The 22011-nt window shown below is 37.3% G+C and overlaps 1 protein-coding gene across 11 annotated transcripts in view; it reads left to right on the top strand.

Annotated features, from left to right (window-relative positions):
• Positions 1-7814: 7814 nt before the first annotated feature.
• The window catches only part of PLAGL1 (PLAG1 like zinc finger 1), a 56331-nt gene continuing 42134 nt past the window's right edge, over positions 7815-22011 (top strand). For 9 of the 11 annotated variants that reach the window (XM_005211012.5, XM_010808656.4, XM_005211009.5 and 6 more), the window contains exons 1-3: positions 8427-8596; positions 12889-12958; positions 19945-19989. The gene's annotated coding sequence lies outside the window, so the exon portion shown is untranslated. 11 annotated transcript variants of the gene reach the window in all.

The raw sequence follows: 22011 nt of genomic DNA, 5'->3' as shown, positions 1-22011 counted from the left end.
TATCTTCTGATGATGATGATGTTTAGTTGCTAAGTTGTGTCCAACTCTTTTGAGACACCATGAATTGAAGCCTGCCAGTCTCCTCTGTGGGATTTCCCAGGCAAGAATACTGGAGTGGGTTGCAATTTCCTTCTTCAGGGGATCTTCCCCAGCCAGAAACTGAACTCGCATCTCCTGCATTGGCAGGTGGATTCTTTACCACTGAGCCACCTGGGAAGCACATGTAATTATTGGTGAAGTTCAAGGAACAAGAGTTCAAAGGATCAGACTGCTAATTCTGAAAAGGAAAATTTTAAATAAGATGGACAATAAAGAATATGATGAAGCAGTTATGCAATTAATGCAAGGCAGTTCATGTTGTAATTTTAAGTGTTTTTAAAAAGTTTTAATGAAAAGTATATGATAGATTTAAAGTAAAATAAATATATGGGCCCTCAGTTCAGTCTTTTGATGTTCAGTAATTCTCCCCTTTTAATCCTCTTCCTTTATGGATCTCTGAGTCTGCATCATTCTCAGTTCAGTTTATCCGGTTATTATCCAGATAATAAATAACTTTCTGGTTTCCTCTAGGGTGGAGATGGCATATTTTTCTGACTACAGAGGGACCCGTCACCCGGTTGCTCTGTATGCAAAGTAAAAACATTCAACCAACACTTTCCTGACAGCCTCATATCTTGACTTATTCTCTGGCATTGCTGTGTGTCCAGCCCATGGCGGCGGAGGGGGGGCCTTTCTCCATTCCTAAGTCTGTTATTGCTGTTGCATTTGCTTTTGGTCTTTCAAAATCCATTGAACTCTCTCCAAGACAGCTCATGTCTCTCCTCTGATGTCCTTGTTTTCGAGGAGGTCTGGAAAAGAGATAAGATAAATAGATAGAGCCATCATCCCTATGTTTTTTTACTTTAAAATTAGTGGCTAGTACTCATAAATTATGAAAAGTCTTTACCACCTTCCCTATTTCTTGTGTCATCTTGCTTATAGCTGTTGAATTTTGTGATGAAATTTTAATTATAGTAAAGAGAAAAACAGAACAACTATCAATATTTGGTATTTGTATACTGCTTTTATTTCTTTGCTCCAAAGGCCAGCCTTTGGTCAGTCATTTTCAACTTGCTTTTTTTTCATGCCACATGAAACAGGAATGAAAATTGATGCCATTGAGTCTACTTTAAATCACTTCTGACCAGTTCTGGTTGATTATTAATAAAAGGTGAAAGTTTGGGGTTCTATCTTCATTTGATGTTGTATTTTCATTTCATTTTAAGTAGGAAAATTCACTGAATTTCCTGAAAATTCAGTAAATTTTCCTACTTAAAACTTTAAAATTCATATCCACATTTTGTATAACTTGAATTACATCAGTACATTTTCCTATAGAAATAGAAAGCACATAGCTGCTTAAATCAGTGGGGCATCCTTACTAACGTCTTTGAGAGCCACAAGTGGCCATATTCTTCCATCTCATGGACCATCTTGGTCTTTGGTATGTAACTAAGAACCATGATTATTTTGTTGTTCTGTCCAACATGTATGTAACACAAAATCTTTGCCACATAATATAAAAAATATTGACATTTATCAGACATTGCCTTGTGAGCTTACTATGCTCATCAACTACCAGTCAGTTGAAGAAAGAAATGGACATTAGTCAGTGTTGCTTTGGGAAATATAAAAAGATGTTCTCATGGAGGCCTGAGGAAGTGATACCTGGTTGGAGAAGTCATTGCAAATATCGACAAGAGTAGGGAAGGGGGAAGAAATCCCATGAGCCAAGAATTACAGTCTCTCAAAAAAGAGAAGTGACCTGAAGGTTGAGAGGGAGTAGCATATGGCCAGTGAGAGGTTGTCTGGCCAGAAGCCATGGGCCTCAGAAGAACTATGTTTATATGGATTTGAGGGTTATATTTCGTTTAGAGAAAATTAAATCTAGCAGCACCTATTGAATATTTGTTAAGTTGAATTTACTAGAAAATAAAGTTGTTATGATTTAAATGTTAAACATAATGCAAACTGTGTAATGAAAGAACACTGGATTAAGAATCAGAGGATTTGAGTTTCATCTCTGTCGTCTAAATCCTCCAGGTGAGACAATGAATTGATAAAGTACAAGGCAGTACTAATGAAAAAGTCAACAAAAGCAGAAGGTGATTTCTAATTCAAACTGCTATGGATGAAGAGAAAAACTGTCTCCTATAATTTCTTTTCTCCCCATTCCATTCAAGGAAGACTAGGAACATTTCTTTTCAACTTTGCTGAGTTCAATGTACATCTATAACAAAATCCAGCTATTTTAAGTGTATCATTTGGGGAGGGATGATATATACATATATATATACATATGTATTGGAGAAGGCAATGGCACCCCACTCCAGTACTCTTGCCTGGAGAATCCCATGGACAGAGAAGCCTGGTAGGCTGCAGTCTGTGGGGTCGCTAAGTCGGACACGACTGAGTGACTTCACTTTGACTTTTCACTTTCATGCATTGGAGAAGGAAATGGCAACCCACTCCAGTATTCTTGCCTAGAGAATCCCAGGGATGGGGGAGCCTGGTGGGCTGCCATCTATAGGGTCACACAGGGTCGGACACGACTGAAGTGACTTAGCAGCAGCAGCAGTGTACATATATATATATATATATATATATATTTTTTTTTTTTTTTTCAGGAAATAGTCTCACTGATCAAGATATAGAACATTCCTCTCCTACAAAGTTCCTTCATGTTCCTCCTCCATCCACTCTGGGAAAGCATTGGTCTGCTTTTTCTCACTCTGTTAGACTTTCTACCTAAAATTTCATATAAATGGAATCACATAGTATGCATATCTTTTATATATATAGCTTCTTTTACTCAGAATAATGCTTTTTAGATTTACTTATGAGGTCATCATCTGTTTGCTCATTTTCCTACTGACATTGGGGCTGTTTTCAGTTTGGGGCTAACACGAATATTTGCGTATAAGTCTGTGTAGACATATTATTAATTCTCTTGGATAAATACCTAGGAATAGGATTGCAGGGTCAAGTAGTAAATGCATGTTTAACATTAAATGAAACTCAAAACAGTTTTCCAGAGTGGTTGTACCATTTTATATTCCCACCAACAATGTCTGAGAATTCTAGTTTTCTCCCTTATTGGAAGCACTTAATATTGTTAGTCTTCTAAGCTTTAGCCATTCCAGTTGGTATGTATGATATTTTACTATGGTTTTAATTTGCATTAGTCATGGAGGAAATGATGTTGAGTGTCATTTATGTGCTTATTGGGCATTCGTATATCTTCTTTGGTGAAGTGTGTTTTTAAGTCTGGAGCTAGTGATAAAAAACACCTGCCAATTCAGAGGACATAAGAGAGACAGTTTCGATCCCTGGGTTGGGAAGATCCCCTAGAAGAAGGCATGGCAACCCACTCCAGTATTCTTGCCCAGAAAATCCCATGAACAGAGGAGCTCCCATAGGGTTGCAAAGAGTCGGACATGACTAAAGCGACTTTGCATGCATGCATGCATGCCCGGTTTTATTACATTGTTTGTCTTTATATTGTATGAGTTCTTCAAATACTCTAAGTTGTGTATGATGTTAAATGTAAGTTTTTTTCTCCATACAGATAACCAGTTCCCATACCATTCCTCTTTTTCCAGTGGGATGATGTATCTCTGTCCAAAATCGATAGGTCATATACATATAGGTCTATTTCTGGACTCAAAGTATGGTTCCATTTATCCTTATGCCATCCAGACTTAATTATTGTAGCTTTGTAGTAGGCCTTAAAATCAGGTAGCGTAAGTCTTCCAACTTTGTTCTGCTTTTTCATTTTCATTCTTGTAGGTTCATTCCCATGTAAAGTTTAAAGTCAGCTTGTCTATTTCCACATTAAAGGTACTGTGATTTGGCATATTGTAAGAGGGTTGAAAGATGGATTCTCAAAATATATATCTATATCCTAATCCTGGAAGCTGTGAATGTTACCTTATTTGGGGGGAAAATAGGAGGGTGTCTTTGCAGATGTAATAATTTAAAGATCTTGAGATGAAGAGAGATCATCCTGGCCTTATTCATGTGCATCCTACATCCAATGGTAAGTATTCTTATAAGATAGACACACACGGGATAAAACACAGGACACTCACAAAGCAAAAGGCAATGTGAAAATAGATGCACAGACTGGAGTGATGTGGCCAGAAGCCAAGGAAGCCAGAGAATGCCAGCAACTACCGAAAGCTGGAAGAGGCGAGGGATGGATTCACATCTAGAGCCACTAGAGGGAGTGAAGCCTTGCTGACACCTTGATTTTGGACTTCTGGCCTCCAGCACTGTGAGAGAATACATTTCTCATTTTAGCCATAAATTTGTGATAGTTTATTGTAGCACCCATAGGAAACAAATACATCTATTGTCAGGTTGAGGAAGTTCCTTTCTTTTTCTGAGCTTTTTTTTTTTTTTTTGCCCCACAAGAATGGGTTTTGGATTTTTTCAAATACCTTTTCTGCATCAATTGAAAAATATTTTTTCCTGCTATTTTGTTACTGTGGTCATGATCTATATAAACTCTCTGCTCTCATGATATTAATTGTAGTATGATCAAAGTTGTTACTTGAGTAACACCTATTTGTGAAAGTGTTGGGTATTGACACATTGTTTCGAACTGTAAATATGTCAGCATGGGTCTTCTAGCTTTATGTTTGCTAAAGACATTTTAGGAAGTCATTGAAGAATCAGAATAAAACTGTATCTCAAAATACTTAGAGACAAATGGTGATTTTAAGATTTATCCTGAATAGTTCTCTATGAAAGAGACCACACTGGTGACCCACTGGTTCAGTTTGGCCTTGAGATAAATTTAATTAGCTTTCATAGTGCTTCCAAAATTAAGGAATTTGATATTGAAACACTATATATCATGGCTGAAAATGGCATACATTTGGCAATGCTGGCCTGAGCTGGTATAAGCTTTGTATAAGCATCTGCCCCTTATACAAAAAAAAAAAAAATGTTCTTTTTACTTTAACATAGTCTTGCTCTTTTTTTGTTTTAAACTCCATATTGATTTGAGTTTACAGCCTTTGCTCTAGAACTTTTGGGGCACATTGTAATGCCAAGCCGCGTGTCATTCAGGGAAAACCTAGAGAAAAGGAGGGCATCACAGTTGCCAGCTCACAATATTCATGTTCAAAGAGAACTTTGTGGAAATAACCAAAAGAGAAAAAAGGATTTTTCATATATTTCATTCCTAACAAGAGAGACAAGCTGATGGACTGACTTAGGGATAAAGAAGGGACAAAGAAGCACTAAAATAAATAAATAAAAACCCTAGACCACACAAAGAAAAGAAAGCAAGAAACAGAACCAAATCCCTCACCTACAGCAACCAAAGAAAGAAGTACAACCTTGTGATGTAAAATGTGAGAAGTGATGGCAAAGCAAAGATACCAAATACTCTGTGATAGATGTGTGGTGTATATCCTTCCACTCTCCTGCAAGACATTCTGAGGAAACAGATGATCAAAGTCTGAGAATTTTCACAGACATCCTCCAACTGGGAAAGTGGCGTCCTTGTGACACATCAGGGAAACTTTACAAACCACTGTTGCATCTTGCCCAAAGCAAGAAAGTTTGCCACCCTCTGGAATACTGTGCTGAATTGGGCAAATGAATTGATCCTTATAGATATGGAATATTCCCTTGAGTGGCTTGAAAATGGTCTGGTGAGGACTTACAGGAGCCTCAGAAGTGATGGCTGACTTTCCCACAGAAGGCTCTGTATTCACCTTCAGTCTGAGTTTCACAGTCCCCTATCTTCCTGAAACCCTCAAGTCCCAGAAAGGATGGATAGAAATAACATTCAGCCCTGAAACTGAAGCTCTGGATAGGGAAGACAAACACATCTTAGGTGAAGAGGAAAGTGCACCGGGAATTCATTCTGTTTGTTAGTGCAAACACAAGGTCTGTTGTTAACTTTTAAGGATAAGCAAGATAAAAGATATGACATAGCTGTTATGTAAACATGTTATAAATGGGAAGCAAGGAAAACAGTGTGAAGGAGATGAAGAAGCAAAACTGGAAGAAAACACAGCCAAGGAACAGACATTTATATTCCTTATATATGTTTGATTCACCAGAGGAAAAGAGTATGATTCCACGAAGTAGCTCAAGGATAAGATAAGAATGTGATGAAAAAGGAAATTGCATAGCTAAGAAAATCAATTTTTCAAAAGAACATGATTTTAAAATCCAATAAGCTAGAAAAACCAAAGACCAGAATTGTTTAAAGAATCAGAATGAATGCAAATCAAAAGATGGATATAGAAAATAAAAATCAAATATAAGACTAACGGGTGACTCTGAAGTAGAAAAGCCAATGAATGAAAGATAAATTTATTCAGATATATAATATGAATGGGATACTACACTAAGAAGAATGAAATCCATAAGTTGAAAGATCATACTATCTACTGGGGGAAAATTGATACAGAAAAATTGACACTAAGATATAGTCCAATTAAGGATATACAGCTGCTTTAATGATAATGAATTCTTTTCTTTATCCAAGCAGAAAAATCAAATCACTTCCCAGGGAAAATCACACAGGATTCAGCTCTCTCCACAGAAATCTAGAATGTCAAAAAATCAGTGAAGTATCTTCTCTTCAACCACCCTCTGTTTTTTACCATCTTTTAACTTGATTGAGGCTTTCAATGGTTAAGTCTATTGGTAAATGTCACATTGCACTTGAGAATATGTGAATTATTTTCAAATATCTTTTGATACTGATTTCTAACATGATTCCACAGTGATAAGAGAACAGACTCTGTATGATTTCAATATCTTTAAACTGTGAGGTTTTTGTACCTTGTTTTCTGTTCCTGGATATGTTCGTGTCTTCTGGTTTATAGTCTATGGGAATAGAATTTATATCTTGCTGCTGTGTGAAAATTATATAAATCTTAATTATGTTGAATTGGTTCATCGTGCTTTTCAGGTCTACTATATCCTCCTACTTTTCTATCCATTCTATTCGTTTTTGAGAGTTTGATATTAAAACTCCAACTAAAAATCTTAATTTATCTACTTAAAAATGATTATAATATATTGTGGAACTATATGTAACTTTGTTCCTGTATTTTCCAAGTCTCCTATGAATGTGTTATCATACTTTCCTAATTAAAAAAATCAGTGAAGCAATTGCCTTCTTTTTCTGTTAGGTTTTGAAGAGGAGGTGTGAATCCAAAATATTTACTCACTCGGAGTTTTTGGTTTGTTTGTTTGTTTAATGTGTAGAGATAAACAGATAAAACATTACTCTATAAGGGCTCCTTAAGAAAACAGCTTGAAAAAAGAGAGTCCCTCAAGAAATAAAATAATTCAGGAACGGATATGTTAGGATGAACACTGAATTCATTTAAATATAGAATTAAGAGTGAACATCTGGGAGAAGAAGGTGGTCGAGCACTTGTAAATGTGCTGAGTGCTCAAAGCTGAAAGTAATACAAGCGATGGAAATCCGGAGACTGCGGAGAAGATGGATAGACGTGGACGATGTTGTTAACATATTTCAGAGCTACGAGAGAGTCTGAAATACGTAGTGAACTGCCTCTCTAAGTCGTTTTACTTAATGCTTATAGGCCTCTTTTAGCAATGTGTATCTTGCAGGGAAGAAAGCAACCGCTGGAGGTTTGCTTGTTTCTCCAATCCAAAGACCATTTTAAAATGACTTCAAGCACACCCAGTATGATTCCATAACTGTAAAATAACTTCCTTCTAATCTTTTCTGTGCCTTAGTGTCTCCAGCTGTGAGACCGGGAGGAGGAGTATTTCTCTGCCGGGAGGGGGTCGTGAGGACTCCGTGTGTTTACCTGTGAAGTGCTTAGCACACTGCCTGACTCAGGACGAGTGGGCACAGTTAGGCTGCCATGATTTCCACGCGGCACGGAGAGAGGAGGTAAGTTTGGCCTATGGCAGTATTCTCCTAGCATCTGTCGTGTTTCTCATTTCTGATTTGGCTCCGGGCGGTTCATCCTAGTGGTAACTTGAGTGAACCATCCCCGCTACGGTATGGGGCTCCAGGCTGGTTCGGGTCTACCTGCGCCAGCTCTGCACCTGGGCGACCTTGGCTTAGCCCCATACAGATGACTCCATCGGCCAGGCGTCTGGGCGCCGGTCCTCTTCCTCCGCCCAGGCCGCCGACCCCCTGGCTCCCCAGCGGGGCCTCCTCCTGCCACGTGACGCCCCCGCCAGGGGCCCCAGCGCCCTCCCCGCGGCCGCCCCGTTCCGGCTCCCGGGCTCCGCCTGTGCGCGGCCTCCTCGGCGCAGCCATCCTCGCGGCCGCTGAGGGCGGCAAAAGCCCACGGCATCTGCCATTTGTCATTCAGCCTGTGGGTACCGCCCCAAGCCTTGATTTAAGCCCGTGTGGGGCGGATTCTAGCCTCACTCTCCTGGAGAGCGGACAGACGGACGGGCGGACGGGGCGGCTCTCCTTGCAGCCGCTCGGACCGCGGGGCCTTGACTCACGGGGCGCTTCCCCAGGTCGCCGTCATGGCCGCGGAGGCGGCACGCCCGAGCTGCCGCGCTTGAGTTCCGGGGGTCCGGACCCCGCAGGGTAGGTGGTGGGGAGGCTTGCAGCCGCGATCAGGGCGAGTTGAGAGGGGGAACCGAGGGGCCACGGCCGGCCTGGGGCTGTGGGGCGGCAACATTGCCGCGGAACGGGCACCGCGCCGGGCTCCGTGCCGCGCTCCAGAGGGTGTGCCGGTGCCACCGCGCCGCGTACGTGAGGGGGTCCGGGCTCCTCGGGACCCGGCGTGAAACTCTGACAAATTGTCTCTGGGCGAGCCAGCTCGGCTCCGAGAACGAATTCTTTCCCCCCTCGGCTGTTCTTCATGCCACTTTTTGAAACGCTCGCGTGTAGTTGATTTGCGGTAAATAGACTCGGTTTTTGAAACCTGGCACTCTAACCTTGCTAAAAGGCCGGGGTGGGGTGGGGTTGGTGGGGGGGCAGGGGGAGAAAGTCTGTTCAAAGTAATAATGTGACTAAACATGAAATGTTTGCGTTTACATCCATGATGGAAAATGTGATTCGATTCATGCAAAATTTAGACCTAGGGACCCTATCAGGTAGGCACCGAAGACGATTCTAAAATGCGGGCTCTTGAAAATTTCCTAGATTAGGATAACTGATAATGCAACTTTGGTTATTTACACTCAGCATCAAACTTTCAGGGTAGTGCCGGGGATTTTTACTTCTTAATAAATATACTCCTGTAATTTTGATTCCTTTTTTTTTTTCTTCTTCTTCAACAAATGTATTACTTTTATGTTTTAGGAAACCAATAAAAATTAAAAATAGAAACACTCAGCTTAGGTCCTCCTTCTTCCAGGAATCCTTCTCTAACCCCTCCCTCCCCAGGCAGGATCGGAGGCCCCTCCTGTGAGCTTTTTGGGGCCTCACTGAGGTCCTGGTCCCTATGTCCTCCCCCTACCCTCCTCGCGTGTATTAACCCATCAATCTCGCTCGGAGTCCAGTGGCTACTTAGCACATGGTAAGTGATTAATACTGTTTAACGACCAAAGGAAAAGATAAAACGAGCTGATGTTTCACAGTTTTAGCCCTGAAATTATAGAGTGATAAATTAGATAAGAACGTTTACTTAAAGTTAAGGATCTAGAAAGTTGACAACATCCGATGTCCGGGCTACACGTCCCAGCAGATCCACTCCTAGGTATTTATCCTGTAGCCGTGATGTTTTTACAGGATTGAAACCCATTTAGTGGGTCATGAAAACAATTAAGTGGCTAGTGATCAGAATTTGTAAAACGTGAACTAACAGAGAATAGAAAATCATCAGAATGTGTCTCAGGTCATAGGGTATTTGCTTCATGAAACTTTTTTTTTTCCTTCTCTCAGTTTTATACACACACAGATGTGTGTCATGATGTAAAACATCATTCTTTAGAATGAGTCATGGTCGAAAAAGTTTGAAAGCCACTGCCCTAGATAAATTTTCATACATATACACAAGCAGACGTGTACAAGAAGTTTGGCTATGGTGTTGTTTGTAAAACTCAGAAGCTAGAAGCAACCTCTGTGTCCATCTGAAGGAGGACTATAAATTATACTCCAGTCATAAAATGGAGCCCACCCAGTACAGTGGTGAATAAAGTAGTTTTGTGTCTTAACACAAATGCGTCTTAATAACATTGAGGGGGGAAAAAAAACGTTGCTGAAGAAGACTGTATGATATCATCTATATGAAATTCAGAACCTGATGAAATAAAGGTGTGGTTTAGGGGTGCATATGTAGACATTTAAAACTGTATAGAAAAATTGTAAAGCAATTAACACCATAAAAATCAAGTTAGTGGTCATCTCTTAGGGGTGGATATGAAGGAACACACTATGAGGTTTTGGCCGGGGGCAGGTTTTGAGACGTGGAAAATGCTGTATCTCCTGACCTCGGCAGTAGTTACATGGGTGTTTACTTTATAACTCTTTGTTAAATGCTACATATAATGTCTGTATGTTAAATTTTTCTGAAAGTATATTAAAACATGGGCTTCACAAAATGAAGAAACCTGAAGCTTCCCGGCTTTCCTTTAAAGAAGTCCTGACCAGAGAGAGGTACTTAGGGAATTTAAAGAATATTAATGATATTTTATTTCATAAACCTGGGGATACATCAGTGTTCATTAAATTCTTTATATGTTTTATATCTTTAATAATTTGTTAATATTTAGAAGAAAATAAAAGTCATTCACAGATAGTACTGTGAACATTTTAGTGTGCTTGCTTTCTAGAAAGCAACTTTTATGTATTTTTACAAAATTGAAGTTATAATTCATATAGTAATGTAAGCTAAAATCAAATTCTTTATACAAAAAATTGAATACTAAAAAGTATATGAAAATGTAACATCTTCTACAAGGAGTTTAAAATGCTAACATGCTGTTTGTTATATTTACTTCAACAATTTCAGTTCCTCAGTCACTCTAGGCCACATTTCAAGTGCTCATTAACTACATGTGACTAGTGGCTCTTATATTTTTTTATGTTGTATTACTTTATATTATGCTGTATTATATAACAGAACATTTCCATCACTGCAGAAATTTCTGTTGGAAAACAGTTCAAGCTACAGGCCCTTTGGTTGCATAAACTGCCGGCAATTTCTTCTTTGTGCTTTTGTGTCTTAAGATATTCTTTATTATTAAGGAAATATATGTTGAAAATTTTTTCTAAAAGTTTTAAAGTTTGCATTTTCACATTTCTTTAATTTATCTGATAAATATAGGTACACATAAATGAACATATTTATTTGTTTGCTTTTTCCCACGCACAGTACCAATGGTTTGCGGTGCTACCTCTCTTATATACATATTTCCAGAAATACTTGGGCTCATTTCTGGATTCTCTGGTCATTTATTTGTCTCTTCCTGCAAAGACTACAGATTTTTTCCTTACTTTTGTCTTATGTATAGTATATTTTTCAGTTCTAAGAATTAAAAATGTTTTTCATTATGATTTTTTTTCTTTTTCCTATGAGATTTTTAGAAGTATTTTCAGTTTTCAAATGTGGAAAGTTTTATGAGTTATCCTTTTGTTACTGATTTTTTTAAAGCTTACAGCGTAGTCAGCAAATTAGGGTTCTGTGCTACCAGTTCTTTGAAATTTAAGAATTGCTTTGTGGCCTCACGGTTAGTTTTTCAACTGCTCCTTGAATGATTGTGAAGAATATATATTCACAGACTTTTGGGACAAGGTAGGTATATAAGTAAATGAACACACACACATATATGTCTTAGATCAGGCATAAAAAATTGTAATGTTCAAATCTTTTTTAACCTTGCTAATTTTTGGTTTGTTTAATTACTGAGATTGGTATAATAAAAATGTCACAATAAAATAATGAATTTTCTCAGTTTCTTCTTGCAATTCTGTCAACTTTGCTTTATAAAAGTTGAAGGTACATACAAGTTACATGCCCACAAGAAGAGTACGTACTGCTTTTTCTTCTCTGCGTATTAGGTCTTTTGTCATGCTGTAGTCGTGTTCAATGCCTCCTCACCCACATGCCTGTTACCTTAAGATCCATTTTGTCTTATAATATCCTAGTCACACCTCTCTCTTAGTTAGCGTTTGCTTAGAATATCTCTTTCACAGGTAAAACCAGATAGTTTTCTCTAATCCACTCTGACAGTCTGTCCTTTAACTGGATCTTCAGTCCAATTGAATTTAATATAGTAACTGCTGCACTTAAGAAGAAAGTTAGCATTATCTTTGGTTGTTTTTGTCCTTTTTTTTTTCCCTCTTCTCTGCTACCTTTTGGATTTTTTCTTACTCCATTTTCTTCCCTCTCCACTAGTATGAAAATCACGTATTTTATTTATTTTAGTGGTGTCACTCAAAATTTTAGTGTACCAACTTAATCTGAAGTTTATCAATTTTTTTCCTTTTACAAATAATTCAAGAAGCATACGTTGCCTTGATAACCGTTTAATCTCCCAGCTTAAATGTTGTCTTCCAGAGTTTAGTTCCATCTTGATTTTTTTTTCTCCTATAAATTTGACATCACTGTTTCGTTTTTTTTTTTTTATGATTTGTCATTCCTTCTTACACCTCAGATCTTTCTCTTCTTCTTAAAACATATATTTTAGAAGCTTGTTTATTAAGGGACAGTTGATGGCAAACTTTATCTGAAAATGGCTTTATTTTGCATGCATTTTTGAATGGTAGTTTTGTTAGACGTATATTTCCCGGCCAGCATTATCTTTCTCAGCCCTTTGAAGGTGACATTCCAGTGACTTCTACTTTCATTGTTACAGTTAGTTCAAACAACTGTTATTTGTTGGTAATTTGTTTGTTTTGCCTGATTTTAAGATCTCTTTTGTTCTCTACAGCTTTGTGACAGAACGTGTCTCCGTGTGGACATTTCACTGATCCTGGATTTATTGTGTTCCTGTCTCTAAGGTTTGTTTTTCATCACTTCTTCAAAGTTTTACCTTTTGTGTCTTTCAGTATTGCTTTTCCTCCATTTTTTCCCATTCTTTCCTTTAAGAACTCTGATTAGACTTCTATTAGACTTTGTCATTCTGTCGTCCATCTCTTTTAACATAGCTTTTATATATTATACATTTTTGTTCATATTGAATTCTAGGTAATTTCTTCAGATCCTGTATTCTGAACTTTGTCTAAATTTTTTTTCTTCTTCAAATTGAGCTGTAATTTACAAACAATGAAGACATAAGAATAAAGTGTATGGCTTGCATGTAAAAGTTGCAAGTGGTGACAAACTATGAGCTAGCTCCAACCCATAATATATTTTCATATATAAGATTTTGTTGAACATAGCCATGTCCATTGAGCAGAGTTGGGTAGTTATAACGGAGACCGTATGGCCCACAAAGCCTAAACTATGTTTTATGTGATCCTTTGCAAAGGAAGTTTGGTGATGCCTCTTCTATAATATTGCATATACTACAATTTATTTACCTTTTTTCCTGTTGATAAGCATAGGAGTTGTTTTCAGATTTCAACCATTATAAATAAAATTGCCATAGATGTTCTTGAAACTGCCATTGGTGAATATATATATTCTTATCCCTTGGATATGTACCAGGGAGCTGAATTGATGGTCTTTGGGTAAGTTGGTTGCATTTCCATGAATAATAATAATGTTGAACATCCTTTTATCTCTTTTTTGGCCATTCCAATTTCTTTTATGAAGTCTCTATGTAAGTCTTTTGCCCATTTATTTTAATTAGGTTATCTTTTGTTAGTGATTTTTTAACTCCTTATGTGTTTTGAATAGGAAACCTTAATCAGGTACATGTTTGCATATGTTTTCTACCTCTCTTATTCCCTTAATAGAGCTTTTGGACAAGCAGATCTGTTTTTTTGAAGTCCAATATATCAATTTTGGGGGGGTGGTGGGAGGGTAGAAAGGGTTGAAGGTGCTTTTTTGTATCCCGTTCACGGAATTTTCTTCTACCTTCATCGTTGCCCTCCATCAAGATCCTGAAGACATTTACTTATTGTTTCCTGTAGAAGCTTTGTACTTCTAGTCCTCACTTTTGGGTCTTGCTAAATTCACTTTTCAGTTCTGGTAGTTTGTAGATCCTTTTTATCCCCCTTATTTCTTGGCTCTGCCACACAGCATGCAGAATCTTAATGCCCCGACCAGAGATAGATTCCATGCCCCCTGCAGCAAAAGCTCAGAGTCTTAACACTGGACCTCGAGGGAAGTCCTAGTTTGTAGATTGTTGCAAATTTTCTAAATGTACCATCATGTCATCTGTTAAAAAAGTTTAAATTTTTCTAATCTCTGTTCCTTTTTTTTTTTTTTTTTCTTGCCTTATTGCACTGGCTTGGAACAGACTTTAACAAAATTTTAGAAATGGACATCCTTGCTTTTTCCTAATCCTAGAGGAGAATATCTGTCTTTTAAGGATGATGTTTACTGGACATTGTCTTGTAGATACTCTTTATCAAAGTAAGAAATTTTTTATTTCTAGTTTACTGAAATTTGTTTTCACAAAGGTGTATCAAAATTTTAAAACCCCTTTTTTGTTATGAAATAATTTTAGATTTACAGAAAAGTTGCAAAAATAGTATAGAGTGTTCCTGTATATGCGTCACCTAGCTTCCTCTAATGTTAACAGATTACACAGCCATGATGCATTTACCAAAATTAAGCATTAATGTTGGCACAATACTATTAACTATAGACATTATTCATATTTCTCCAGTTTTTCCATCAATCTGTTCCAGGATATAATCCATATACCACATTACATTTAGTTGCCATGTCTCCCTAATCTACTCTAACCCATGATAGGTTTTGAGTCTTTTCTTATTTTTCATCACCTTGCCATTTTTGAAGAGTACTGGTCAAGTATTTTATACAGGGTTCATCAGTTTGGGTTTGTCTGATGTTTTCTCACAATTAGACTGAGGTTATGGGCTTCAAAGGAAGCACACCAAAGAAATATTGTATCCTTATTGCATCATATCTGAGAGCACATAATATCCATGTCAACACGTTAACCTTGATCACATAGTTTAAGTAGCATCTCCCAGGCTTCTCCTTTGTAACATTTCTGTTTTTCACTTTTTACACTCTTTCTGTTACAAGCAATTCATTCAAGGTAAGGAGAGGGAAAAAATATCAAATGACTTGTGATTATATATTAAAACTACCATAATAATTAATAAATACATTGAGGGATTCACTTTGAGATTGTGTAAATGCCCTGTTTCTCTTTAAAAGTGTTGTCCACTGTTTTAGTATTTAACTAACCTTGCCTGTAGCAGTTATTATTGTAGTATTGTAGTGGTGGTTTTCCATTTCTTTTATTCTTTCTATTTTTATTGGAATTCTGACTCAGGAGCCAGACTGCCTGAGTTCAGTTCCTAGTTCTTCCCTTCCTTTGCTGTATAGTTTAATATTGAACAGTTACTTACCCTCCCTCCATATTGAGAGTCTCCTTCCGTATCATGTGTAATAACCACTGGGGTCATTCCCTTGGGATTTTCTTTCAGTACATCCCAGGACTTCAGGAAAAAAACAGGTTCTTGACTTCTTAACCTGACAGTGGTCCTTTATTTAGTTCCAGGTTGCTTTTCTAGCCTTATAGTCTTGCTCCTCAGAATTAGACCAGTGACACAGCTGATATTAACTGCTCATTAAAATCTGAAGTCACTGCACTGTATATGAGGCTATGCTTTATCTTTCTGCAATTTCCTCAGCCTTAAGTGAATTTTCCAAAAAATTTCAGGGTCTCTTCAGAGAACACTCACTTCACAATCCTACTAGCTAGATAGGAACCCTGTAATTTGTAATCCATAGCCCTTGTTAAATTCTTCCCTTTCATCATTAATCTTTATATCTCAGTGTCACTTCCAGTTGGTCAGGTTCTTGGAGATAGGGTTTTTGTACCTGCTGTGATACTTACATACAAAGAGCTATTGCTAAATAGCTACCACTGTTAAATACCTACTATAATTGTGCTACAATTTTGCAAAGTAAGTATTATTGTCTCAGTTTTAAATTGTGAAGAAACTCAGTATCAAAGAGATTAAGAAACTTGCCTGACAACAGTATAGTTAGTAAGTGGCAAAACTGGTTTGTCTGATTCAAAAATTATTGCTATTTCTTCTATGTCATCCCACCTTGGTACTAAAAATAAATAGTTAAGTAAAATTATTAAACAGATGTATTTTTTTTATAAAACACAATGGTGAAATTGCTTCACTTACATTAACAGTATGCTACTTTTTCTGCTGAGGTATGAAATACATGGGTAGGGGAAACGTATAAAGTGTGTCAGTCTTAAATATACAGCTTGATGATTTTTTAAAATATATATCACCTGTATAATCACTGCATGAAGACAGACAATATTGCATCCATCCAGAAAGAGAAAATTCTCTCACTTCCTAGCCAGTACCTCCCCTAGAAGTAACTCTCTTTTGATTTCCATCACTGTAGATTAGTTTTGTCTGTTTTTGAACTTTAGGGGTAACCAAGTAGTATGTACTTCTTTGTGAGTGACTTCTTGTTACCATGTAATAGGAGCAACTAAGAAACTCTGAGATCTAACCATCGTGAAGGGCAGTCAGCTTGGGGTGCAGAATCTGGGTGATGAGGTCAAATGTTAGCTCTGCTGCCTAATAAACTGTCTGATATTGGAAAAGTTTTTATTCTTTCTGAGCCAAAATTCTCTTGTATAAAAGGGATAAAACCACCTGTTTTCAGGTTGTTGTGACCAGTATAATATACACTAAGTGGCCTACAGAGAACATATCCATAGGTTAAGCCAAGACTTTTTCTCAATTAAAATGATGAAATGCAATGGGGTATTTCAAGGAATAAATCAGAGATTTAATACAGGGAAGGTGACATGAGGAAGGAAAGAGGTGGGAGTCCCTGGCCATTAAAGACCTCAGTCTAATATCCTGTAAAGGGTGCTTTGGGATAGCCCTGGGCTCTTGCTTATCTCCAGGGGAAGGTAAGTATCTTTACTATCTCAACTTAATAATCTCTCTTGAGCTTCAGTGTCCTGATTTTTTAAATGAGGATAATAAGAATTGGCTTTGTTGACCTTGATAAGGATCCTTTGATAGAGTGTTGGAGATAAGAGCCAAGGGAATGGGTTGGAAAGTGAATGGGAGGTGAGGAAATGGGGATTACTGGTTTTCAATTCTTTTCCTTTAAGTTGATTTGAGAAAGTTAGTTTGGAAACCCAGTGGAACCTAGAAGGCAATGCAAGGTCAGTGAAAATTTTGTTTATTAAATACCAGAGCATGATTGTATGTTGGGGAAAAGCACCTCTAGTAGAAAGGGAGAGGATAATCATGGAGAGAAAGCTTTGGATGGAGAGCTGGGATTGGTCTTTGTGCTAGGAAGGGTAATTTGTAGATTTAGCATTGGGAAGATAAGATGCCCTATCCAGTAATTTTTCCTTTTCTCTCTCGTGAAGCATGATATAGGGATGTTAGCAGAGACAGCTGTATCTACAAGTGTGGGAAATGAGATTTCATTTGGAAGGTAGTAGCAAAAGTGGGAAATAATAAGACGTGGGAACATTCTGGAGTTGTGGAGGCTATGGAACTCAGCTGAGTCTGAATTGACAGAATTAGAGTAATGTCACTCTCCCTAGCTGTGAGACCCCACTTCTCCTGCAGTAGCCTTTCCACTGTGTTGTTTTGCTGCATTTTTAATATTACCTGAGCACTCTCCAGTTACACTGAACTGCCTACTGTGGCTGTCCAAGTTAAGTCAAGGTATCCATAATTATTTGGTTAGCTCTCTGATTACCAAGTTGTATAGGGTTCTAGTAGTCTACCCAGCTTTCTCCCCTAGCTCTTGTTGTTTTGGTGTGAGATTTTGTAGAGAGTGAGGTCTTTCAGAAATGACTAAATTGTCTTCATGTCTATAAAAGGTCATTACAATGGACCAAATGTTTATATCCACTCAAAATTTATATGTTGAATTTCTTACACCCAATGTGGGGATATTTGAAGATGGGGCTCTGGGAGGTATTTAGATCACGAGGGGTTGAGCCTTGGTGAGTGGGATTAGTGCCCTTATGAGAAGAGGCCAGAGAACTAGCCAGCTTTTTATTTTTTTTTCTGCCATGTGAGAATACAAGAAGTCATCAGTCTGCAACCTTGAATAGGATTCTTACCTGAAAAGGATACTGGCATTCTTCTCAAACTCACATGGAACATTTATCAAAATAGACCACATTTGGGGCCATAAAACACATCTTAACAAAGTTAAAAGAATAGAAATCATATGATGTCTGCTCTCAGACCATAATGAAATTACAATAGAAATAATAGACATCTGGAAAATCTCAAAATACATGGAAATTAAATAACATACATATAAATAACACATAGGTCAAAGGAAAAAATCTCAAGGGGCATTTTAAAATATTTTAAACTAAATGAAAATAAAACTTATCAAAATGTGTTGATGGCAGAGAAAGCAGTGCTTAGAAGGAAATGGATATGTTAGGAAAGAAGAACCATTAATCTGTGTTCCCACCTTAAAAAACTAGACAAAGAAGAGCAAACTAAATCTAAAGTAAGCAGAAGAAAAGAATAAGAATTAAAGCAGAAAAATCAATGAAATTGAGAATAGGATGTCAATAGCAAAAAATCAATGACATCAAAATAGGTTTTGTTTGAGAGATCAGTAAAATTGATGTCTCTAATGAGACTAAGAAGAGGGAGGATACAGATTACTAATATCGGAAATGAAGGGACATCACTTCAGATCCCTTGGACATTAAAAGGATAATAAAGGAATACAATGAACTACTCAGTGCCCACAGATTTGATAGCCTAGATGCAATGGACCAACTCTTTAAAGAAAACAATCTGCCAAAACACAGAAGAAGAAATAAATAATTGAAGATGATTTCTCAATTAAATAATTCAAATAATTACCTTCTAAAACAGAAAGCACAAGGCTCAGGTGGTTTTACTGGTGAATTCTTCCAAACATTTAAGGAAGAAATTATGCCAATTCTATATAATTACTTTCAAAAGATAGAAGCAGAGGGCATACTTTTAAACTCATTTTGTGAGGCTAGCATTACCCTACTACCAAAACCAATAAATAATTACAGTAACGTTGTAGGATACAAATTTATTATACAAAAGCCAGTTGCTTTTCTGTATACTAGAAATAGACAAATAGAATTTGAAATTAAAAACACCTTTGCATCATTTTTACCATGAACCTAAAACTGCTCTAAAAAAAGATAACTTTAAATATTGAAATTGTGGAATCTTTGAGTGCAGACCCTACTTTAGCTGACCTTTTGCCTTTTGATTTTTGAAATGAGTAGTGTATGTTAAGGTAACGAGGAAAAAACATCTCTCCAGAGAATTTCTTTCTTAAACTGAAACTTATTCTTTAATGCAGAAGGACAGAATTCTTTCTTTATGATTTGACATATAACTACATAGTAGACAACACATAATAAGTGAAATGATTGTTATTGTGAAATGAATGTTATTTTAGTGTTAGGGACAGAGGGAGGTTGTAGGAAAAAAGATAGGTGTGCTTATGAAAGGATAACCTGAGAGAAACTTGTGTTGATGAACTGTTCAGTGTCTTGGCTGTAGAGGGGATCAGTGAGTTCACAGGTGATAAAATTCTATAGAACTAAATACACTACCAATAGGTGAAATGAAACAGGGGAAATCTCAAGAGACCAGTATATTGTATAATACATACACACACACACACACACACGTGTATTGATTGTGATATCGTACTTTAGTTTTGTGAAATGTTACCCCTGGAGAAACTGAGTAAAGGACACTTAAGATCTATCTTAAAACTTCATGTGGAATTTGCAGTTATCTCAGTAAAGGTACAATTTAAAATGTGCAGACAACTACTATATAGAACTAATAATTTTTATTTTTGTTTTTAGGTTCTTCCCTGCCTACTTGAGGGAACATAGTCATCATTGGCTTTTGTAAGTTGGTATTTTAATTTTTTCTGTCCTTCACCTCCAATCTTTTATATTTTCTAATAGAGAACTTTTAGAGCAAAACTTTTTTTTATTGGTTCTTATTTTAAGGACGGTTTCACTTTTTCTGATACTGTTAGGTGATAATTGTTTTGAGAAAGTTTGAATTACACATCTTGGGCTAAGGCCATCTGTTTCTTTGGGGTGACTTCCTATCAGGGTTATGATTAGCAGGAGCAAAGTGCCATCCGTGGATCTGAAGTTGTACATCCATCCATCCTGTTGGGCATCACAGTCTTCACATTGTTGTGGCAGATGGTAAGAGGGGCACAGCACCCCAGGAGAAAGCCACTAATGTGAATGGTTTGACTAATGAGGTATAACAAATTCTATTTCATTTATCTGTGAAAATCTGTCAAATAGAAGAAATGAATGGAGAATTGCAGATTGGGAGAATTTAGCTTTATTCTCATTTTATCATTTGGAGTAGCTATATTTCTGTTCGATAACTTTTTCTTTGTAGCATATGGAAGAAAAACAGGAAGATCTCCTGTTTCATGGTAGGTTTTTTTTTTTTTTTAATTCAGTGAAGTCTAAACATTTGAAATAGATTTTAATAAATATTTTTAACCTGGGAAATGAATTATTCCTTCTATCACTGAAAACATTTACAGTATTAAATGGCCAGTACTCTCTACTTCAGCCACTTTCCTCATTAGTTTTCCTTGTCTTGGTATATGGCAACTACATTTCTCCAGTTGCTCACATAGTCTCTGTGACACCACATCACATCTTTTGGTCATCCCCTGTATCAGGAAATACTGTCAACTCTACCTAAAATATATCCAGAAGATGACTGCTTCTTGCCACATCTTTCACTACCATACTGGTTCAAGCCTTCATGTTTTTATTAAAATAGCCTCCTAACTGGCTTCCCTGCTTTTATGCTTTCCCCCTATAATCCATTCTTCAGATGACAGCCAGATAAATTATTTAAAACTCCTAAGTCTGATCATGTTACTTTTCTGCTCCAGTGACTCCAGTGCCTCTCTTCACAGAGGCTCATCAACGTTTACATGATATGGGCCCCCATTACCTCTGATCTAACCCAGCCTATCACTGCTTGTCCTCACTCACTGCTTCAGCCACACCAATATTCTTGTTCCTTCATTAGGGTTTTGCAGGCACTGTCCCCACAAATAGCCACATGACTTGCTTTCTTATCTTCACATCTTCACAAAACTGTCATCATCTCATTGAGGCCTTCTCTGACTAGCTTATTTCAAATTACCCCTGTTTCTCCCTGCCTTATACCCCTAGTACTTCCCCTCCCTACAGTACTTTTCTTAACCACTTTCTTGTATGTATTTTACTTGTCGATCTCCCTTTCACTTGAAGATGAATTCCATGAGGGTGGGCGTTTTTGTGTGTTCTGTTTACAAAGATGGGAAAGTGGGATGGGATTGTGTAGTAGTTACTGACTTTGCCCAATACAACCTTCTCTTGTTGCCTCCTGACCACAAAGATAGGTAAGTAAAAAAAAAAAAGGTAATGAAAATGTCAATCATCTGTATATTTCTAAGGATGACTAGGAGAAAAACTAGGTATGAAATTTGTTCTGAGAATATGCTTCACTTTCTTTTCAGTGCTTATTTGATTAGAAATTCTTTGGTAAAAATGCATAGGTCTTGATAATTTTAGTAAATGATTCCTAATGTCATGTTGTTGCTGAAGATTTAGTGTTCTATCAGAATTTAGTTCTGTAAGTGCCCTTTTTAAGAGCTGTAAATTAGCAGACAGCATGGTGGATAGCACAAGTTTTCCAACCAGGCATAGCCTGGCTTGAATTCTGGCTGTGATTCCAATGAGTACGCTATAAGCAACCTAATGAAGCTTTCTTAGTCACAGTTTGTCTTTTGTAAAATTGCAGTAATAACAACTATGAGGCTTATGAGGATTAATTGAGGTGATAGACCTAGCCATTAGCAGCATTCAGTAACTTAATTCTTTAATCCAATTTTGCTTGGT

This window comes from Bos taurus, chromosome 9, assembly GCF_002263795.3.
Source record: "Bos taurus isolate L1 Dominette 01449 registration number 42190680 breed Hereford chromosome 9, ARS-UCD2.0, whole genome shotgun sequence".
Classification (NCBI taxonomy): domain Eukaryota; kingdom Metazoa; phylum Chordata; class Mammalia; order Artiodactyla; family Bovidae; genus Bos; species Bos taurus.
Note: the sequence above shows the minus strand (reverse complement) of the source record. Positions and strands in the feature narration are given on the sequence as shown.